A 14,878-nucleotide genomic window follows, 5' to 3' on the forward strand; every position below is an offset into this window, starting at 1 on the left:
GTGAGGCTCCTTCACTGATGACAGCGAATCTGAAGTTTAAGGCGCCTGCTCCCTGGGGGTTTGCTGCTGTGGAATCTGAAATCTAAGCCCCTCTGGGGGATAATAGGGGATCTTCATGATCGGACAATTTCAGTATCGTTTGTTTACTCCAAATTTAAATTTCTTTCCCTTTAACCTGTATTTGTGTGACGTTGTCATTATTAGAAGTATTTTCTTTTCTCCGTCTTTTACAGACCAAAAAGGGTGCAAGGGGAAAGAGTGGACTCTGCTGTCACTACTGGGCGGTGAGGTGAGGGGTAGATCCTGTGCTCTGACTGCTGTGGGAGACGGAGGCTTTGCTGTAGGAGAGTGGAGCCTCTGCAGTGACTGTGGGGGGAACGGAGGCTCTGCAGTGACTGTGGGGGGGACGGGGGCTCTGCAGTGACTGTGGGGGGGACGGGGGCTCTGCAGTGACTGTGGGGGGGACGGGGGCTCTGCAGTGACTGTGGGGGGGACGGAGGCTCTGCAGTGACTGTGGGGGGGATGGAGGCTCTGCAGTGACTGGTGGGGCGGAGGCTCTGCAGTGACTGTGGTGGGGCGGAGGCTCTGCAGTGACTGTGGGGGGACGGAGGCTCTGCAGTGACTGTGGGGGGACGGAGGCTCTGCAGTGACTGTGGGGGGACGGAGGCTCTGCAGTGACTGTGGGGGGACGGAGGCTCTGCAGTGACTGTGGGGGGGATGGAGGCTCTGCAGTGACTGTGGGGGGGATGGAGGCTCTGCAGTGACTGGTGGGGGGACGGAGGCTCTGCAGTGACTGTGGGGGGACGGAGGCTCTGCAGTGACTGTGGGGGGACGGAGGCTCTGCAGTGACTGTGGGGGGACGGAGGCTCTGCTGTGACTGTGGGGGGGATGGAGGCTCTGCAGTGACTGTGGGGGGGATGGAGGCTCTGCAGTGACTGGTGGGGCGGAGGCTCTGCAGTGACTGTGGGGGGACGGAGGCTCTGCAGTGACTGTGGGGGGACGGAGGCTCTGCAGTGACTGTGGGGGGACGGAGGCTCTGCAGTGACTGGGGGGACGGAGGCTCTGCTGTGACTGGGGGGACGGAGGCTCTGCAGTGACTGTGGGGGGACGGAGGCTCTGCAGTGACTGTGGGGGGACGGAGGCTCTGCAGTGACTGTGGGGGGACGGAGGCTCTGCAGTGACTGTGGGGGGACGGAGGCTCTGCAGTGACTGTGGGGGGACGGAGGCTCTGCAGTGACTGTGGGGACGGAGCCCCTGCAGGGCCCGGCGCTCCTCACCCTGTGTCTTTAGTATTGTGGGGGGATCGTTTTTCCTTCCTGTTCCTTTTGCGACATCTCTGCCCGTTTTTCATAATACTTTTCTGTATGAGAAGTGATAGTTGGGGGAGGGGTGTGACAGCTGTGTATGGAGCGCACTTGTGATGGGTACATGTCCGCTCCTGTCGTTGCTCCGGGCCCCTGGGATCTGTGGATGGAGGATATTTTAGCTGTTTACTTTGTGTGTTAACTTGTTTGCCTTGGGATTGATCGCGCTGTGAGACTAGATGCCGGATGGTAACAGATGAGCTGCCTGACCGGTGTCGCCGGCTGCGCGATGCCCGCGGACGCCATTACTCCTGGCCCCAGACATGAGGACGGTCCGCGGAGCTTATTCCAGGATGGCAGCCGCTTTACCATCATCCTGGCAGGCGTCCAGTAGATGCCGATCGTAGGTCCCTACTGTTAGGCTCGGTTCGCACTAGCGTTTCTGTGCGCAGCGTATCATCTGCATGTGAAAACGCATCATCTTACGCATGACTCAAAAAAAACCGCTGCATGTGCATGCGTTTAAATGTGTTTTTGCATGCGTTTGTGATTTTTATGGGCATGGTGGAGGTGGTGACACTCTAAAGTTCGCTTGCGTATGCATGTCCTTGTTTACCAATGCGTTCCCATAGACAGTAATGCGTTTTTATGACACACTAATCCGCAATCATGCGCATGATTGTGCAATATGACTCCTCAAAAAATGCAACATGTTGCGTTCGCCGGACAACGACGCATGCGTACGCATGTCCCTGCGTACACATGTTAAAGATATGTATGCTTGACGCTTGCGGATCATACGCTGCGCACAGAAACACTAATGTGAACCCGGTCTCCTAAGTCACAGCAGAGTCCGGTACTTGGTAATCACAGCAGAGCGGAGTCCTTACCTCCCTATATACAGTAACTGACCCCACCACCGTCAGGGTATGAACCGAACATGGCGGGGTTGCCCCATTCCCCCATTAATTGTCAAGGTTGCTTCTTCCCAGTTATCACATCACGACGGGCGAGTGTAGCCCTGGCGATAAGCTGCCCCCTACACAGTAGATGGCGGTCTGCCCAACCATTCATTCGTCATTCGTAAGGGGGGTCTCACGCATTCCCGTGTGGCGCGGAAGGGAAGTCTTGCGCGTTCCCATGGGGGGGGAGAGGTCTTGCGCGTTCCCATGGGGGGTGGGGGAGAGGTCTCGCACGTTCCCGTGGGGGGTGGAGGTCTCGTGCGTTCCCGTTGGTGGGGGTGAGGGGGGGTGGAGGTCTCGCGCATTCCTGTGGAGGGGAGGGATCTTGCGCGCTCCCGTGGGGTGAGGGGTCTTGCGCCTTCCCGGGGGGGGCGGGGAGTCTCGCGTGTTCCCGTGTGGTAATTGAGATAGTAGTGTCCTGGAGGGGTTTGGATTTTGGATGTCACCGGACGGCGCTCACTACTATTTCACATGCACTCACTACTATACTTTTCACATGTAAAGCGCCATGGAATAAATGGCGCTATAAAAACATGTATAATAATACTACTCACTCTTTTACCTTTCTTGGTCTTAGAGCAACTTGGGTCGTCTTCCCCGTAGTCTGCAGAGCTTGCACTCAGGGAAATGTTACAGGAACCCAGGCTGGAACCAGTCCGTCCTGTCCCTGGAGTGGCGGCTGTCAGTGGCGGCTGTCAGTGCGTCACATCTGCCCTGTGCTCAGAACTGGTTTATCTGCTTCAAAGGCCAAATTTCTGTACCTGTGACCCCTCACTCCTCTGACACCAGTAAGGGTTAATGCCAGGAGGGCACAGGGTCACCTTGTCCCTCTGCCTGAGTTTCATTGATGTTTTTGCTTTTAACCATTTGGTGCCTGAGTCTCTGAGCTGTGATTTGCACTTGGATTTGAGCATATGCGAACACTGATTTTTGAGGGTCTGCGGCCATGTATAGTCATGAGGTGAGCGGCTTCTTGCTAAACTTTATTACAGCATTGTCGTTTTACAGATCCACATTGTGCACAGGGGATGTTTAACTGTTCATACTGATCCTCCTGGTTCATGAATAGCTACAGCAGAGACGGGCACTGAACAGAGGGAGCAGCCGGAGGGAACAGATCGTGGCACAGAAGGCGGATTTCTTGATGCTCCATTTAGGGGACCAAGATGATGCAAAAGGCGGAGTAGGAACTGAAGTGGAGGTTCAAGGTCATCATCCTTCTCCCTATGACTTTTATTTTGCAAAATTAAAGAAAAAACTAAACATCCGTGTAAAGCAGGAAAAGGGGAAAGCTTGGAGTTGGGTAATGGCGGCAGCCTAGACTGTAGCTCGGGGCGCCCCGTTCCCCCGGTCACCGCCTCTCCCCAATGCTGCGCTCCAAGTTCCTGTTTTTAATGTTTCCACTTTACATTCTGCTCACGGAGTTCTCGACCCCTCGGAGCGCTCGGCGGCGTTCATGGGATGTGAAGGTCACATGGAAAACGAAGGTCGCGGATTCTTTCCAGCATTTTTAGAACTTTGTGACAAATGTGGAATGTTTTCTTCATGCATTTAGGTATTTAGAGGCTGTGGCTATAGAATAGACAATCACGTTAAGAATTTGGGGTCCTGGGGTGATGGTAAGGCTCTGTCACCTCCCTCCTCGTATATACCAGTCCTCAGGGCACGGTACGAGTCTCCCGCGTGCTGCAACCACCAATTGCGACTGTCGTGTCTGCTGAATGTCGCTCGCACAATCACAACAATCATTATATATACACCAACTTAGAAAAAACAGAGATCCCTAAAAAATAACCTTTATTAATATAATTAAAAAGACTATATTTATCCACAATCAATAAAAAAGTATTAAATGTACCTAGTGGACTAGTTGTACTTGGGTTAAGGTATCTTTATTATACAGCACCTGTGGTATATGTTTCTTCCATCATAGCATCCTTCTACACTAGTATTATAAGGTGCTAGTATATATATATATTTTTGTGATATACATTTATTCTTTGTTTTGAATATTTTTTCTATTTTTGTTTTTTCTCCATTACGGGTATCAGTGGTGTTTGTGGGACATATCTTTTTGTCTATCCCGAACCTTAGGGACTGTTAGGGACCCTAGGGCTAGCCGTCGTTGAGTGGGGGCGCCTACCGCAGTAAATTAGGGTGCCAACCTCCACTGTTAGGTAGGGTATTAGTATAGATTTCAGTAGGGCTAATTAGTCTTTCTCTAACTATAGGTCCTTATAGGGCTTGTAAGGGCTAGCCACCGAGGAGTGGGGGCGCCTACCGCGGTAAAGTAGGGTGCCAACCTCCACTGTTAGGCAGGGTGCATTGTAGCTCGGTCTAGGGTCCACTAGGTACATTTAATACTTTTTTATTGATTGTGGATAAATATAGTCTTTTTAATTATATTAATAAAGGTTATTTTTTAGGGATCTCTGTTTTTTCTAAGTTGGTGTATATGTTTTTCTGGGATTCCGCATTATTGTGATTTGGTTTTTTAGGTCACAACAATCATTAGTCTGTATTTGGCCTTTCTAAGAAGCGGATCAGGAAGAAGGGAAACCAGCTGTCCATGGAAGAAGCTTCAGCCCAACAAGATGCCCATTCTGCCCCTGCCAGCTGGCTCCGCAGCGAGTACTGTCATCTGCCTCCCTCCAACCAAACCGGGAAACATCAATGTCAAATGTCACTGTGTGAAAAGCAAGACGTTTCCTCCATAGCCTGACATCTGGGACTTCAGCAACACATCTTAAAGGGGAACTCCTGAGCGTTATGTATTGGGCAGAACTTGGTATGTTCTCAAGGAATGGTCGATGCCCCCAGTCGAGACAGAAAAAAGTGAGCGGATCAATGGGTACAAGACTGGCACACCCAACCGACTGGTCACCAATATGGAAACTAAATTGGAGGAGATGCTTGTAAAACACCATGGAACGTGAGCTGGAAGACCACATGTGCCCAATATTGGGACCAAACAGATGGAAAGGTGACCCTGGGCTTAGAACCCTTCAATTCCTGTGCGATCCCGAGACTACCATGTATGGGGAAGTCTCAGATGTCCGCTGATGCCAGTACTGCTGGAAATGGAAGGATTGGGCATGTTGGATTTCAGTATGACCCATCCTTTTGTTTTTATGGGAGATTGGCAATCAACAGCAGTTTCTTCCCCTCTCCCCATTGAGAACGTGTGTTCTGCGGAGCCCCTTCTGCATGTATACGGGGACGTTGGGAGAATTCGCTGCTGATCAGCCAGCATCTATGGAAGGATTTCTCATTTGGAGCTGAAGCGTCTCGCAGATGATTGGACGGTTGATTTATTTGATATTATAGTTCCTGATTCCCTAATTGGTTGTAGAAAGTTCTGTCTGCCATACATGAGACTGTCTCTCCAGGCTGCACATACTTGGGTTCATCATGGAAACGTGGTGAGGCTGCACAGAGCTGTCCCACACCTTCAGGATATACGGCGAGGCGCAGTATTATGTTCTGAGAGGGAGACATGGGGCGCCAAGACATAAAAGAGGAGCCTGCATGGAGGAGGTGAAGCTCGTTGACCCTCCTAGGGTTTTCTTTCCATTGACTTTCATCCTTGCGGGGAGAACAAGCCTCATTTACTAGCAGCATAAACACAAGGCGAGGTCCCAGCTGTGTGATGTATCTGGGCCCGGAGCATGTGGAGAGCAGAGGCCGGGAAGCTCCTGCTCCATCCATCCCTGACTGTGCGCAGCCCCTCCGCTGGGACTGTGCGCAGCCCCTCCGCTGGGACTGTGCGCAGCCCCTCCGCTGGGACTGTGCGCAGCCCCTCCGCTGGGACTGTGCGCAGCCCCTCCGCTGGGACTGTGCGCAGCCCCTCCGCTGGGACTGTGCGCAGCCCCTCCGCTGGGACTGTGCGCAGCCCCTCCGCTGGGACTGTGCGCAGCCCCTCCGCTGGGACTGTGCGCAGCCCCTCCGCTGGGACTGTGCGCAGCCCCTCCGCTCATTGTGCCCATCAGCAGGCTACATGGCTGTGATGGCTTTATGGACAAGGGCTGGAGGTGCCAGAAACCGGGGTCCTAAATCATTCAGGAGGCAAACCATGCAGCCGAGACTGAGATATCTACTATATACCGTAATTGTCTTAGGGCCTTTTCCGTCTTCCTGTCCTTCTGTCTTTGTCTGTCACGGATATTCATTGGTCGCGGCCTCTGTCTGTCATGGAAATCCAAGTCACTGGTCGTGGCAAAACGCCCACGAGCTTTGCCACGACCAATCAGCGACGGGCACAGTCCGGCGGCAATATGGCCGCTCCTTCCTTCCCGCAGTCAGTACCCGCTCCGTACTCCTCTCCAGTCAGCCCTCACACAGGGTTAATGGCAGCGTTACCGCAGCGCGGTGTAACGCACTCCAGTTACGCAGCAATTAACCCTGTGTGACCAACTTTTTACTATTGAAGCTGCGTATGGAGCATCAATAGTAAAAAGATCTAATGTTACTAATAATAATAATAATATTTATTATTATTATTATTATTATTATTATTATTATTATTATTATTATTATTATGTTATTCTCACCCTCCGACGTAGCCCGCTCTCCTCAGCAGTGCAAGCGGCAGGTTCCGGTGCCAAGGATGCTATGCGAGAAGGACCTGCCATGATGTCACGGTCATGTGACCACGACGTCATCACAGGTCCTGCGCTCATGCCAACCCTGGGACGGTAACGGCTCCATGAATTGCGATCTCGCGAGATGATGTAACGGTCTCGCGAGACCGCAATTCACTCTTGAGACCGGAGCGCACGAGGAGCATCGGTGCGAAGCGGGGCCAACGGAAGGTGAGTATATAACTTTTTTTTTAATTCTTTTTTTTTTTTTTTTTTTTTTTTAACAGGGATATGATGCCCACATTGCTATATACTACGTGGGCTGTGCAATCTACTACTTGGCCGGCCGCGAACAATCAGCGACAGGCTTTAATTGGTCGCGGCCGGCCGAATCCTGTGTATTCAATGTATTCTAAAATCTTCATAAACTAAATACATATTCTAGAATACCCGATGCGTTCGAATCGGGCCACCATCTAGTGGGGTTATATTGGGGTAATGGCACCCAAATAGCCGAGACTGAGATACTGGGTTATACTGGAGTAATAGCACCACATAGCCAAGACTGAAATATGGGGTTATATTGGGGTAATGGCACCCAAATAGCCAATACTGAGATCTGGGGTTATACTGGGGTAATGGCACCCAAATAGCCAAGACTGAGATACAGGGTTATACTGGGGTAATAGCACCACATAGCCAAGACTGAAATACAGGGTTATACTGGGGTAATAGCACCACATAGCCAAGACTGAAATATGGGGTTATATTGGGGTAATGGCACCCAAATAGCCAATACTGAGATCTGGGGTTATACTAGGGTAATGGCACCACATAGCCAAGACTGAGATACAGGGTTATACTGGGGTAATAGCACCACATAGCCAAGACTGAAATATGGGGTTATATTGGGGTAATGGCACCCAAATAGCCAATACTGAGATCTGGGGTTATACTGGGGTAATGGCACCACATAGCCAAGACTGAGATACGGGGTTATATTGGGGTGATGGCATCAAACAGCCAAGACTGAGATACGGGGTTATATTGGGGTAATGGCACCCAAATAGCCAATACTGAGATCTGGGGTTATACTAGGGTAATGGCACCACATAGCCAAGACTGAGATACAGGGTTATACTGGGGTAATAGCACCACATAGCCAATACTGAGATCTGGGGTTATACTGGGGTAATAGCACCACATAGCCAATACTGAGATTTGGGGTTATACTGGGGTAATGGCATCAAACAGCCCATTACTGGGGATCGTTCTCCCTGTAGTGGTTGCATGGTTGGGCATCTAATAAGTGCAGTTTTCATTGCAGGGGTGGTTGTGTGTCTGGAGTTTGGTGTCTGAGCAGACTCTGAAGCCTATGAATGGGTGGCACATGGGCGCCTTTGTTTGCTGTCCTCGGCTTCTCCTGTGCTGCAGGTTCAGACCTGACTGTTCCTCTTTTCTTGGAAGGGTAAAGGTTATGAGCAAAGGTTATGAGGGTGCGCTGGTAAGCTACCAATGAGTTAATAATAATAATAATAATAATCTTTATTTTTATATAGCGCTAACATATTCCGCAGCGCTTTACAGGTTGCACACATTATCGTCCTGATCCCTTCCATTGCTTCAGGCTTGTATGAGGCTCCTGGTGGGGTCCCAAGCAGTGAACGAGGTGCGCTCATGGTTCCATTTTTTTCGTTAGGTGCGTTGTTTCTTCATTGCGTGACCCCAATACATTGAGTAAATAATTGGCATGTGGGGCACTTTTTTTTTTTTTTTAGTGGCCACTTGGGAACCCACCAAGGTTGTCTCCCATCCAATATTGGAGGATTATATGGGCGCCACCAATTAATGAGGGTCTTGATCTCCATGACTGCTGTAGAGTTGGATGGGGATTTTGGATTTGTTGGGGGTCTTGAATAACCACAGAAATGAACTGGTGGTGGTCTTTGTGGTGCAAGATTCAATGGGGGTCTTAAGTTTCTTTGGGTCTGGGTTACGTAGTTATGCTAATGACCTGATGGCATCCGGAGTTCTGGCATGTTGGGTGTGTTGCTCTCCACTAACCAGTGTCTATGGCTCGGCCATGGTGTTTGGATGTCTTGTATGTTCGGGCAAGGGGGCACCAAAAAATCACGCGCTTAGTGGTAAGTACATAGAGATGATGGATCCTACGCGGGATTCCTCGCAATGACTATTCCAGACTGGAGAGCCGGTGGCACTGTAGTCCCAGAATCCTTTGCTCCACATTCCAGATATTAATGCCAGCTGGAATTCCTGGCATACGTTGCCCATTTATCCCTGGCATAAATAGGGTGTGAATTCTTGCAGTGTCTCTCAGGTATAAGGCGTGTAATGTAATATTCCGCTTGGAATCCCGCACTCTATATTTAATGGCCCCCGACCCTTCTGTGGTGTCCTCCGGCACTGCTCCATGCCCGCTGTCTGTACAGGGGTCACTGGTAATCGCCATAGGCTGGCCCATTTTTCTCTTTTTGTATTTGGTTAGACTTACAGGAACTTTCCTACAATTATTGGCTCAGTGGACACTGGTTGTGGGGTAGGCAGTGCTCCTGGAGGTCCGGCTGTGGCTTCATCCCCTATAATGAATTTGTCCTCTTCTTTACAACGCGTTTTACGCTTCTCAAGATGTTTCTTGTCCTTCATCAGGCGGCTTCATTGTTTTCTGTCCTGATCACATGATTGTTGCCCATGATGAGTATATGATACGAGACGTGGGCCTGCGGGTTCTTCGCGCGGGCCTGCGGGTTCTTCGCGCGGGCCTGCGGGTTCTTCGCGCGGGCCTGGGGGTTCTTCACGCGGGCCTGGGGGTTCTTCACGCGGGCCTGGGGGTTCTTCACGCGGGCCTGGGGGTTCTTCACGCGGGCCTGGGGGTTCTTCACGCGGGCCTGGGGGTTCTTCACGCGGGCCGGACAGATGGGAAGCAAACGAGATCTGAAACCTGGAGGAATTGATACAGAACTTGGGTAGAACTTCTCATCCTAAAACGATACAGCTCTGTATCCATGTTCTCTCGTGGTCGGTGATATTTTGGATTCCAGCTCTCTGTATCATGGAATCTGTCCAGTTCGGGCCTGTGTCATACTGGGATCTAATGGTTTCTCCATCTCTGGAAATTGATCATCCTCTACCAGTAAGTTTATTGTCCCCGGGGCCCCGCGTCCAGTCCTCAGCACTTCATACCGCCTGCAATAATAGCACTTGTTGGGCTCCTCCGGGAGCGGCTTTTACAAAGAGGAAACTCCATTTAAAGGAAAATATTTCCATCTTCCAGCCTCGTCCTGCCGCCTTCCCAGGAGTCGGGATTGATTTCACAGACTCTGCCTTGGATTTTTCTTTCTTTTTTTTTTTCAGCCTTGCTGGATTTTTCTGAGTTATAGGTTTTCCATTTTGTGTTATGATGAGCAAAAAAAAAAAAGCTGAATATGATCCTGTGTCAGTGGGTGACGACCAGTAACGGCAGCCGTTATTGTACTACGTGGTTGTCATTAAACTTTCCATATAGTGCCATACTATGAAAGATGGGTTGATTTCCAGTCTTATACTCCAGTCACAGCCAGAGCTGCATTCATAGTTCTGCTGCATGTAAATTCCACCCTGAGAATTGAAATTATAATGGCTTTTTGTCTTGGATGTAGCTGTGCAAAGTGCAGTCTGATAACCATCAGAGTAGTAAATGCAGCTTTGGCTGCGACTAGAGTAGGAGGTGTTAGGTATGGTACTTTTTATAATGGTTGCCCAGGGGAGCGCTGGTTCGCTTCGAGGGTCCCTTGTTTCTCCGTCCTGGTAATCTCCAGCACAAGCGGCCATCGCGGTGTTGTAGTGATTTCCACTAATCTGTAAAGCCGCATGTAAGTCCTTAATGATGTGGAGAAATTACGTGCGATCGGCCCACGCTCAGATCTGAAGATTACTATTTAGTAAGCCGGGAACAAATTTGTCAAAACGTGTTCAGCCGCAGCGCAGTAATTGGCGATATGACGGCAGATACAGAAACATTAACCAGATACATAGACTTTATGAGCTTTACATTTTTCAGTCGGGTAAAAAAAAAAAAATAGATATTTATCTGAATATACATATATTACCAAAGACCTGCACATCCTGAAATGTGGGGCGGCAGCTGCGCTGGGCCACGTGCGCAGGATGTCGCCATCTGTCCGCTGGTAGTGACAGGCCGACCTCGCCGCGGTGTGTGCAAAGTGCAGCGAACGGACAGAACGTCGTCCATAGACCCGCGCAGCCTGGAGGTGACGGACGCAGACCCTCGTCCTGTGGTGATGGGGGGGCTGCAGGGTTACTGTGCTGTTATCCAGGCCTCCAGCAGCGCAGCGGCCATGAGCTCTCCCACCTCCTGATGATGGCTCTGCTGGCTCTGTCGCAGTCTACACAGCACAGTGATCTGTGGAGACGTCAGCATATTGTTTCTCGAGTTGCGATATTTCAGCAATGTTTTATCGACCGTCGCACGATTATAGCACCTTCTGTATTACAATTAGTCGCCCTCAGATAATTACCGAAGGGTAATAATATATATTTTTTTCTCTTGTAGGTGAAGAGGCGCTGAGCTCTTTCCTCCTGGGTTTGGGAACTTATTTGGGTAAGTGATCGGATGTTATACATTTTGAGGGGGTGCACCATAGATTGAGGGGTTTTGTTTCTCCCATCGTCCTGATGGTGATGACCCTGCACAGCGGCGTCGCTCCTGAGTCTTCCACATGACTGAAGATGTCGTCTATACTCACAGTACATGTCAGCAGTGACGGCTCGTCACGGCCCCGTTATCAGATCTGGGCGCAGGAGCCGAGATCCACAGTCGCCTGTGCTGAGTGGGCGCAGGAGTTTGCAGGTGGCAGCCCCAAGTTGTGCACCTGTGTGAAGGTCTCCATTAAATGACCGCAAGCAGAGATCATGAAAACATGCACATAATAGTAGTAGTAATAATAATCTACAGGATGTATATTGGAAGATTGTTTACTGGATGTACGGGGTCTTCTCACACTGCATCCATATGGTCCTCAGAGGGCGGTGGAGCTGACGCACGGAGGGCCTGTGTGGGGCGACCCGGGAAGGTCGGTCATCTTGTGGTTTTGGGTGCGGCATAGCCAGTGTCTTTACATCTCACGTCAGGCTTCCTCTGTGGAGTTGTTCACCGCAGCCCCCACCCTCGGCATGGATTGGGTTAATTACAGGGTACGGCGTCTGAACTAAGATTAATAGGGTGAGAGTTTATATAAAGTAATTGTGGATTAGTGTGGTTTATTCCCCCGGGGCCCTGCAGTCCTCGATCGCCGTCCTCCGTCCTCGATCTCCGTCCTCGATCTCCGTCCTCGATCTCCGTCCTCGATCGCCGTCCTCGATCGCCGTCCTCGATCGCCGTCCTCGATCGCCGTCCTCGATCGCCGTCCTCGATCGCCGTCCTCGATCGCCGTCCTCGATCGCCGTCCTCGATCTCCGTCCTCGATCTCCGTCCTCGATCTCCGTCCTCGATCTCCGTCCTCGATCGCCGTCCTCGATCGCCGTCCTCGTTCTCTATAGCCATCCTCGTCCTCCGTCCTCGATCTCAGTCCTCAATCCTCCATCACCGTCCTCGATCTCAGTCCTCAATCCTCCATCACCGTCCTCGATCACAGTCCTCAATCCTCCATCACCGTCCTCGATCACAGTCCTCAATCCTCCATCACCGTCCTCGATCACCGTCCCCTTACATCCTGCCTGTTATCAGCAGGGGCAGCTGGAGAATCTGCTCTATATATTATCACTATTGTTTCCTGCCTGAACTGGGATCTTTGACACTCCTGTTCCTGATGGGAGACAATATTAACCCCCTGTGTTCACGCTCTCAGTATAGAGGTTTTTCTGTGTAGTCAGACTAGTTCATCCTGAGCCTCCTAGTTCATGTATAGAATGCCGTACAGCAGTGAGGACTGACACTTCCTCAGGAATGACAATGTGAGGGAGGAGCAGCTGAGTTCTCATGATGGAGCCGTGCCCTCTTACTGACTGATAAGCCTCTGATATTCCAGGATGCCGCGTCCTTCCCTGCCGGTAACCCCCATCATCCTTCCCTGCCGGTAACCCCCATCATCCTTCCCTGCCGGTAACCCCCATCATCCTGACCCTGCCGGTAACCCCCATCATCCTGACCCTGCCGGTAACCCCCATCATCCTGACCCTGCCGGTAACCCCCATCATCCTGACCCTGCCGGTAACCCCCATCATCCTGACCCTGCCGGTAACCCCCATCATCCTGACCCTGCCGGTAACCCCCATCATCCTGACCCTGCCGGTAACCCCCATCATCCTGACCCTGCCGGTAACCCCCATCATCCTGACCCTGCCTAGTACTGGATAAGTTCCATATCGCGTTCCCAGTAGATTCCTGGAGGATGAGCCGGGTGAGGGTCCTTATCAGAGGGTCTTCCTGATATCCGCTGTATAAATTAATGATGCAATTTACCTGGCTGCGGCTCAGGACCCCAGAAGCCCCGATCATCAGACAAACTCTCTCAGGTTCTCACAGTTTGCTGTCAGTGAATGGGAACCTTCTCGTTCCCTTCCTGCCCCCAGTCCTGCCCCCACTTATGGGCTTGTTACAATGTATCCCTTCTGTCCTGGATTGACTGGGGGGATAGAGCGTGACAAGCCCCCTAGGGACAAGATCAGGATAGGTTTCCATTTACAGGCAGCAAGCAGAGATCTTATCAGTGGTAAGAACTGTTTCCTTATATTATCATCGCTCTGCCTATAGACTTTAATAGCTTCAGATTAGTTTCCCTTTGAGCCAAAGCCCCCCCACCCCCTCCCTATAACCTTCAGCTTTCCCAGCTACTAATTAGCCCAGTAATTAGCACATTTAACTCCTTCCTTGTCTGCAGGGTATTCCTGGGGCAGCAGGGAAATGGTTAATTAAGTCTGGGTCGTTATCATTTTTCCATCTATTGTAATCAGAAACATCTGGCCGCCCCAAAACTGGTGGCTGCGGCCCCCTGGCAGCGGTCCAGCCGCCCGTGGAGGGCGTAGTTCTGTGCTACATACGATGGATCCATGAAGGCTTCACTCTTCCTGCAACTTGTCATTAAGTCCTGACTTTTGGTTGGGTGTTAGGACCTCGTCCTCTGCCGGTGGCGCCGCCCTGCTGGACGGGCTTCAGAGATGCAGCAATTTGTACCTGCATTATATATTTTATTGTTTCATCCCGTTCACCTTCCATCCATCCATCCATCCGGTCTGTCAGTCTTCACTGTGGGGCTGGTATTCTATTCATGAATCAGGAGGCTCAGGATGAGCAGTCATGCATCTCTGGGACAGTGCGACGAGTCTCTGAGGGATGGAGAGAAATAGTTAATCGCTGCTGGGCCGGTCACTCTGTGCTTTTATTATCTGTAAATGATCCTCGTCTTTTTCAGCTTCTTTGCTTTTTCCACATCGTCCCCAGATGCTAAATGTCAGGATCTAAACTCGACCGTGTATCTCGCCCCCTCCAACACCCCAATAATGAAGCCCCTGTGAGGGCTGCTGTGCGCAGTACATGCCGTTCCTCGAAGGTCCTGATTTTGGCCGCGTTCTCTGCTGTGAAGTCATTATGGAGCTTTGTGATTCCTGTCTGTCCTCATGAAGCAGGAGGCCCAGGATGAACATGGTCCTTTGTCATCTAGATGCTGCTGATCGATGCCACGTCTATAGGGGCCTCTTTTGTATTTTGCTACCATCTCCACCCCTTATATTCACCACTATCTTGACTCCCTGCGATATGTGCCCCCCTAGATTGTTGGCCGGCTGCCCGGTAAAGCCCCTCTTTTGGCTGGACGGTCTCCTAGAGAGGGGAGGTGTGAGCCGGTGTGCACATGGGATCTGATGTGCGGCGCTGGCCCTCTGCCATGGCTTCTCCGCTGCATCGAGCCTTCAGCATTTTAGATGTGCCGCCATGATACATTCCTCAGTCCTCGCACGCTGCTGCAGGATCACTTACATTGTCCTCGGCCGGTAGGGGAACATGTGGGTAGAGGGGCGT

General features: G+C 51.1%; 1 protein-coding gene across 13 annotated transcripts in view; it reads left to right on the forward strand.

Moving 5' to 3' along the window:
* Positions 1 to 14,878, forward strand: part of ADD3 (adducin 3) — a 67,671-nt gene that overhangs the window by 18,989 nt on the left and 33,804 nt on the right. For all 13 annotated transcript variants that reach the window (XM_069754255.1, XM_069754259.1, XM_069754265.1 and 10 more), the window contains exon 2: positions 11,417 to 11,464. The gene's annotated coding sequence lies outside the window, so the exon portion shown is untranslated. The remainder of the gene's footprint in view (positions 1 to 11,416; positions 11,465 to 14,878) is intronic.

Source organism: Ranitomeya imitator, chromosome 2 (genome assembly GCF_032444005.1).
Source record: "Ranitomeya imitator isolate aRanImi1 chromosome 2, aRanImi1.pri, whole genome shotgun sequence".
NCBI lineage: Eukaryota > Metazoa > Chordata > Amphibia > Anura > Dendrobatidae > Ranitomeya > Ranitomeya imitator.